This window comes from Benincasa hispida, chromosome 12, assembly GCF_009727055.1.
Source record: "Benincasa hispida cultivar B227 chromosome 12, ASM972705v1, whole genome shotgun sequence".
NCBI lineage: Eukaryota > Viridiplantae > Streptophyta > Magnoliopsida > Cucurbitales > Cucurbitaceae > Benincasa > Benincasa hispida.
The window spans coordinates 40,834,684-40,842,897 of NC_052360.1; positions in this window are offsets into that span (position 1 = coordinate 40,834,684).

An 8,214-nucleotide genomic window follows, 5' to 3' on the forward strand; every position below is an offset into this window, starting at 1 on the left:
TATATGTTATATCACATATAACATATAACTTAACATATAACCTATAGTTTATATTATATTACATTTAATAGTTTATATTTCTTTCACATAACCTATAACATTAATATGAATCATATTCATATTAGTTTTTAGCCAATAATTTTTATATGAATCATATTCAAATATTTATTTCTCTCATTAAAAATTTATACTATAATATATTACATACATTTTATTAATTGTATCATATACAATTAATTCTCTTTAATCAATTTAAACAATTCAAATTAATCCAAAATTAAATTGATTCTCATTAATCCTTATTGAGCTAACATGTGGACCTTATGGGATCATAAATTGAAGCTCCAATGATGCAAGGTTAATTAATTGAACTCTTTAATTAAATTAATCAACCTTTGTTAACTGTCAGTCACTCCAATAAAGACCGACAATTGTACTCTTTGCACTATAGATATATTTCTTTGTCCATTGGATATAAACAATCAACAGTGCATTTATACTCTTCACAAATTTCTTGTAAGTATAGCTAGGTTAAAATCATCGTTTTACCTCTGTAATTACATATAATTTCTTAAGTATCACAGATCCCTCTAATGAATAATTAGTCATAGTCAAACTATAACTGAACCTCTCTTAGGTTAGAAGAGAGTGTGGCACCACATTGTTCAAGACCCAAAATCAGCCCTTAAGGGAGCAATTTATCTATTTACCCTAACAATCAGGAAGGAGTGAATTCCTTCTTGTGTAGTTTTGTTTCCAGCTCCCCAATCAGATGAATCCCCAAAATGGTAGGCATATTAAATCGACGAATCTAGCCACTCTTACCCATGCAGATCAAAGGACTACCCTCAAAGGCAGGAGTTCACAACTCACTTAGGATTAAGGTCAAGTCACTTATGGTCATCCTGGTGAAATGTAAGACTCTTCTAGCAATGGTGTTATAAAGAGAGACTATCCATTTTGTGGTCTGATCTTATACAAACTTTTTATATAGGATACCCCCGCTCACATGTCTCCACAGGAATTATCAGAATCAGATCATTTGTAACACTTTACAATAATTGTAACAATTACAAAGCATGTCGTATCCATAGTGTGACCAAGATAAAGTACCAAGCCTTATCCATCTACTACATACCTTTTAGATTATTTCTTACACATGATCCATCTGTACGTCTCCACATACATGTGTAAGCTTCATTAAATAACTTCGGATCTTAGTTTATTAGTTTTGGATTAACGCAATTAAATGTGAAATAAAATAACACTTATTTTATCAAATAAATAATCTGTTTGTACAAATACATTTTACAAACTACAAGACCACGAAATTTAAGACGTCAACCCAATAATCTTCTACTTGTCCTAAAGCTAGTGGGGTGTACAAGTATAAAGTATAAACCAGTATAGTACACAAAAGTAATAAACTAGGGCATACACTACATGCCCAGTAAAATCTCCCACTTATCCTAGACTATATGTGGCATGTCTCTTAGACTCTCCAAGTGACCCTCAAACACTTTAGCCGTATGAGCCTTTGTAAATGGATCAGCAACATTGTGCTCTAAAACGATTTTTGTGACGATTACATCCCCTTGATGCACAATCTCTCATATGAGATAATACTTGCCCTCTATGTGCTTCCCATATTTGCATCTTCTAAGCTCCCCGGAATTATCCACACACCACTATTATCACAATAAAGGGCGATAAGCTTTAACATGTTTGAAACAACTTCTAGATCAGTAAAACTTTCCTAAGTCATACAACCTCCCTGGCAGCCTCACAAGTCGCTACATACTTTGCCTCCATGGTAGAGTCAGCTATGCAACCTTGCTTTGTGCTTCTCCACACTACAACTCCTCCGTTAAAAGTGAACACTGATCCTTAAGTGGATTTTCTAGAATCTCTATCAATCTGAAAATCAGAGTCAGTATATCTCGTAAGGATCAAATCCTTGGACCCATACATAAGCATGCAGTCCCCCGTTCTCCAAAGATACTTAATGATGGTTTTAACTATTGTCCAGTGATCAAATTCTGGATTAGACAGATATCTACTGATGATGTGAAAAATTATGCGCAAGAAAACGTGGCTAAGTTATGATATATTAAAATGGCTTAGGAGGCCGAGTATTATCCTCAGGGATCAAACAAACAGATATTACTTATCTATTTAGAACTATATCGATTTTAGTTAGGGAATTGGAAAGTCAAATTGAGTGATGCTTTTGAGTGAATTGCAATAAAACAAGAAAACAATGTAATTTCAGAATTAAAAAGTGTTTTAGGGTATCGGTTTTCATTACATACATCATTGAACAGTACTTAGGTCAATCATGGAATTAAGCAATATGTTTGCTCTAAAAAAGAGCTAATATTCCTAGCTTAATTTGGGCTCATTAATGGGTTTTATGTGTTTTTTTCCCAATTTTTTAGGTATCGAGCAATCAAGAGGTAGAATTAATCATTTGGTGAAGAACGAGGTTAATTTGAAGTAATTTGGAGTTAATTTGAACATCCAGGCTTCAAAGGAGTTGAAAAGACCAAAATGCCATTGAGTTCCATCAAGTATGAGGTAGCCATCAAGCATCATTGAGTACCATCGAGTAAGACATTGTCGAGTAATCAAGAAAACACTATCGAGTGAACAAGGATCGAGTATCAAGCTGTCGAGCATCGAGTAGCGAGTATCTGGCAGTGGACGCAACATTGCAACGCTACTCCAAGCGTTGCGACGCTTCAAGTTGCATCACCGTCAGCGTCCTAATGCATCCTGACACTTCACTCCAATGCTTGAAGATAGAAGCATCAGTGTTGCAACGCTGCGAAGAATGACGGACATGGAGCCCAGCGCGCACACAACCAAGCCTTGGACTCCTTGTCTGATGCTTCCATCTCGCTGCATCAGCATTGCAACGCTACTCCAAGCGTTGCAATGCTACGATGAATCCTATTAATACCTTTCCTTGGCCCTAGGTCAAGATATGCTGAATTTTGGAGGTGAATGCCAAAATTTGGAGCTGAACACATGGAAGCTGAAGTCAAACTTCCTTTTTCTTCTATTCCCTTCAATTTTTAGTATCCTTAGGTTATTATTTTATTTTCAGATTATGAATTTGTATTGAATTGTATCCCATTGGTTTGTCTATGAATCGATGAGGTAATCTTTCGTTTAGTTCTTAGATCGAACGTTCTTTATATTTTGATGAGTTTTCTATTCAATCTTTGTGCTTTAATTTAGAATTATGTTTTCTTGAAGCTTGTTTAATTTAGACTTGCTTTTATTTGTTGGATTGACGCCCCTATCATAAACACATGTCTTTGCTAGTTAAATTCAAGCTCGCAAATATCCTTGTAATCGTCCATGCTTTGAATTTACCCTTGTAGCACAGATTAGATAAATATGCTTAGGTTTTTAGGCTGTCCATGAATCTTTACATAGCATATTTATTCTGGATTTAAGGAATAAATTGATTATTTGAACATGGTTTTCCTGACACTTAATCAACATAATTGAATCCTGAATCTTAATGCACGCGTTTCTAGTTATTTTTGGCTGTTGAGGACCCAATTGCATCTAGGAGCATATAGGTTAGTTAGCACGGCTTTCCAGCCTTAATTACGAATTAATCGCTCGATCGGTTCAGATTAATTGATTTTCGGGCTAATAGAGATTAGTTAATTCGCATCGATTGGGTAGCTATGTATGCATAATTCAAATTTATGATATGTTGGCTGAAAATAATGATTTAATTTACATTAAATGACCATTTAATCCGAGAATTAAATGAATCCATTACCATTTCATATATCCACTGCACTTTATTTTAATTTCATGCATGTTTCTCTTCCACATCAAAACTCCCCATTTATCGCTCTAGTTAGAAAATTAACTTAACGAAACCAATCGCGCTTCTCTGCAGATCACCTTGGACTTACTGTTGCTACGTTTTAGTAGTGATAGGAGTAGTTCGGTATTTACAAATTTCTTTTGCTTCGGTTTAGAGTCGAATTATGACATCAATTCTCGATCCCTAACACAATACTGTTATCTAAGTCTAGAAACTAAATTCTTAATCATTGTCTTACGAAAACAATTCTTTCTCATGCAATGAAATGATAACTAGCATCGTGATATCAAATTAAAACCCATGGCATTAAACATTGTCATCATCAACTTTTACTACTCTTCTAACTACGCACGTTATAGGTTAATAGTAATTTAATGTTCCAAGTCTGATTAAACATACAATCTACCAAATTGAACATTCAATCTAACTATAACGACCGGATCCTTACATACTATGGTCCGACCGCTACGACATGCATGCTTAGACTTTTCTATTATGAGATGATTTTTGGACAAAAATCTCAAAAGAACATATCTAAGATTTTATTAATTAGGTAGAAAACTATAAAAAAGTTTATTTTACAAAACGCCAGGATCCATAAAACACTAGTGTAGTGATACAAAAATGCATATGCCTATAATGGTGAGTTTGATGGTTGGCTATTTGAGCGACGTTCAGTTCTGCCACCTACGTTGTGTCCTTACCTATAAAGTCTGTAAAAATAGGATGAGTATATAATATACCCAGTAAGTAGTTCTCACATAAGGTAGTGGCCAAATGCACAATCACATGTAACATGTCTTGAAAACATATGATTGGGACCGAAAACATATAACATGTGGTAGTCGGTTATGCTTCAAACATAAATTTCTCTGCCCTGATAGGAAGATGAGAACTTAGGCGGAAACTAACCCATCTGATGATTAGCGGGTCATGCAGTCAGTAGGGTCAGAGTCGCATCCAACACCACTAACGTAAATTTCTCCACCCTGATAGGAAGATGAGGACTTAGGCAGAAACTAGCCCATCTAATGATTAGCGGGTTATGCAGTCAGTAGGGCTAAAGTTTCATCCAACATCAACTATTAACATAAACGTAAGATTGGACTAGAGGGGTGCAACCATACATACCCTATTAGTCCCTAGCATAATCTTGACATAGAATTGGGTCTAGATGGGTGCAACCATACATGCCCTGCTAGCCCTAGAATAATCTTGACATAGAATTGGGTCTAGAGAGGTGCAACCATACATGCCCTGCTAGCCCTAGAAGCATAACATTTATCTAATTAAAATTTAATCTTATGAACAAACATAATGCATGGGGTCCCTTGTTGATAAACGTATTTTAAACATGTAATGCAACATAAAAATAACATAATTATGCAACATATTAAAGGTACACTACCATGAAACACTGGTGAGATAACTACTTACCTTGACTGCGATCCTAGTTATTCCTTATTATTCCTTATGGTTTGATCAGTAGAGCTTTCCCTCTTAAACTAGAAGGAAATTTGGGCAGCACCTCACCCGAGCTTTATCTCTTCTAACCTCACAGAACTTCCTCACTCACACTTACTCTTTCATACGATTCTTTGTTACTGAGATTTGTTTGAGAATGGGTTAAATCTTCAGGCAAAGGGTCCTATTTATAGTGGTTTTCAGCTCTTCTCAGTGTGACAACTCATCCTACAAATGTCTTCTTTAAATTTACTTAGGTTTAAGAATTTCTCTTAATAAGACACATAATTTTGGATAACGTTTGCCCTTACGTCTTCAACCTTTGTTTGTATTCAATTTTAGGGTCTCCATGTATAATCTATAAGATCGTGGCCAAATTCAACGCATAATCCATGCTTCTGTCCAAATCTCGCTCTCTCCAGTTTTCTCGCTGGTTTGGCTCTTGTGACTCTCGCTCTCGCTTTCGCTGGTCTTGCTCTCACTCTCGCTCTCGCTCCCGCTCTCGCTCTTGCTCCCGCTCTCTCCCACTGTCTTGTTGAGAATCTCGCTCTCTCCAATTTTCTCTCCAATCTCGCTCTCTCCACTCTCGTTCTCTCCAATTTTCTCTCCAATCTCGCTAGTTTTCATGCGTGGTTGCCTTCACTACTTATGGATTCCATTTCCTCTTTTAACTCTTTCAAATTTTAAGAGTATATGGGCAATTAATTCACCTCCAATTCTTCCAATGAGCATTGCTCAAACAAAAAGTTATCTACTGCCCGTTGTCTCCTAAATTAGCTAGCGTCCAACTTCTAATTAATCCTCCCTGATTCTGCCTCCTTATTCATTATTTTTGGATAATTAATAAATTTCCTATTTTTTCCAATTCTAAATTTTCACCCAATTTTCCTATTAAATTTATATATTTTTCATTCTTAATTATATATTTTATTTGTTTTCCTACTTTCTAAATTAGGGTTAGGGTATTACATTTACCACCCCTTTAAATAAATTTCATCTTGCTTAACATTTGACATTTAATTTCCTGTAGTGTATGCATACAAATTTGGGTTGTTACATTCTTCCCCCCTTAGTGTATGCGTACAAATTTATATTCGTATACAAAATTGATAGCATTCGAATAAAGAAAAGCAAAGAATCAGAGAAAACCCCATCCAAAATGCTTCTCCTTTGGTAGAAATTGCAATCTCTTCTCTTCGTTAGCACGTCAAAAAGTTAAATGATCTCCAGAATCGGTCTTCATTATGTACTCTTGGGTAAGAACTCAATCTTTTCGGTCTCAAAATTAGGTTTGAATGTCTTCCAATTAGGCTAGAATCATCTCTTCAGTGTTTAGAGATGTAAACAATAATTAGAGGATAAGACACTTCGATACAACTTTGTGACATTGGTATGGTTTTGTCATAGCGTTTCAACGCTCACAGAAGTGTTACGACACTGCCTCTTTAAGTGTAACTCTTGCCTTCTGGCATTTATAATCACTTTATGTCATAGCATCATCTAGCGTTGTAATGCTCCCTGGCCCTTTGGTTTCTTAGTATTTTTCCTCTATCGTTTTCACTCCCTTTGGTCCATTGCTCGATTTCGACTCCTTTAAGCCTAATTTAGTTCTTTTTGGCTTATTTTAGGTATAATTCACTTCTTGATCATAAATCTTGAAAATCACTAGCAATCATTAGCAAAGTATAAAAGATTCAGTAACATCTCAAACACGTGCTAGTAAAACAATGGCATGATCATATCTCATAGAAAGCACAGTATAAAGCAATCAGAAGTTATTAGAAAACCACACCAACTTTGTACCCAAATACTTGTTTACAACGGCAGGTTACTCTGGATAAAGAATACTCCCCCCGGTGTAAACCACATAATAAGGTCATACGTGCATGTAGAGCTGCCTCCAAGGCTAAACATAGATATATACCATAGGCCCAGATTACTCTGGACTTTTTGATATACTCTGACCACATCTGACCCCCGTAGCCTCTGATAGCCTAGGTCGCGCTACAGTGGTAGGTTCCTCTGGACTCCCCAGTATACTCTGGCCACATCTGACATCGGTAGCCTCCTGATCACCTGAGCGGCACTACTAAAACACATTCAAGTAGCATGAGAAAATAACCACCTCTCGGTTACAAGAACTAGTAGTTTGAAACCACTTTCACAAACCATTCAACATCCGTAAATCCACCATCTAGAGATTTTCTTACAAATTCATACAAATGACAATATGTAACAAACTACATTTTCATAAATTTAACTCATATAAAATCAATGGGAATTCGAAAGTCAAGTTTCAAGCATTTTTGAAATAATAATTAAGTAAAACAGATCATGTCATCACATTTCACAAATCATAGCATACTATCGTACTTATATACTTTTCATGTCAAAATATTTAAATAAAACCTCTCACGGTTCAAACATATAGTTTATATAAAAAAAAAAAAAAACAGTTGAAAATAAACCACACACAGTCACGGACACGAGTTCCCTGGCTTATAAGCATTCCTGATCTCAATTTGACCTGAAACAAAATCCCAAGATTACTAGACATTCACAAGAGGCCAAATTAACCCTAAATAACCCTTAGTGATTCATGAGACCAATTAAACTCAATGTAACTCTTAAACCCTCACATTTTTCTCCTTAAGTCAATTTTTCTCATATTATCCAAAATGGCCCAAAAATAACTTTAAAATCCAAAATTATTCATTTGAGGGTCAAAATATCAAGAAAATCCTAATTGGACTTCAAAAATGCTCACCAACGCCCAAAATGCTAAAAAAAAGCATATAGGCACCAAAAATGAGTGTGGGCGCAGAGTAGTGGCCATAGGGTGGCAAAGCTAGGCATGGGCGTATGTGAGTGGGCGTGGGAGGTGCGCTGGGGGAGGG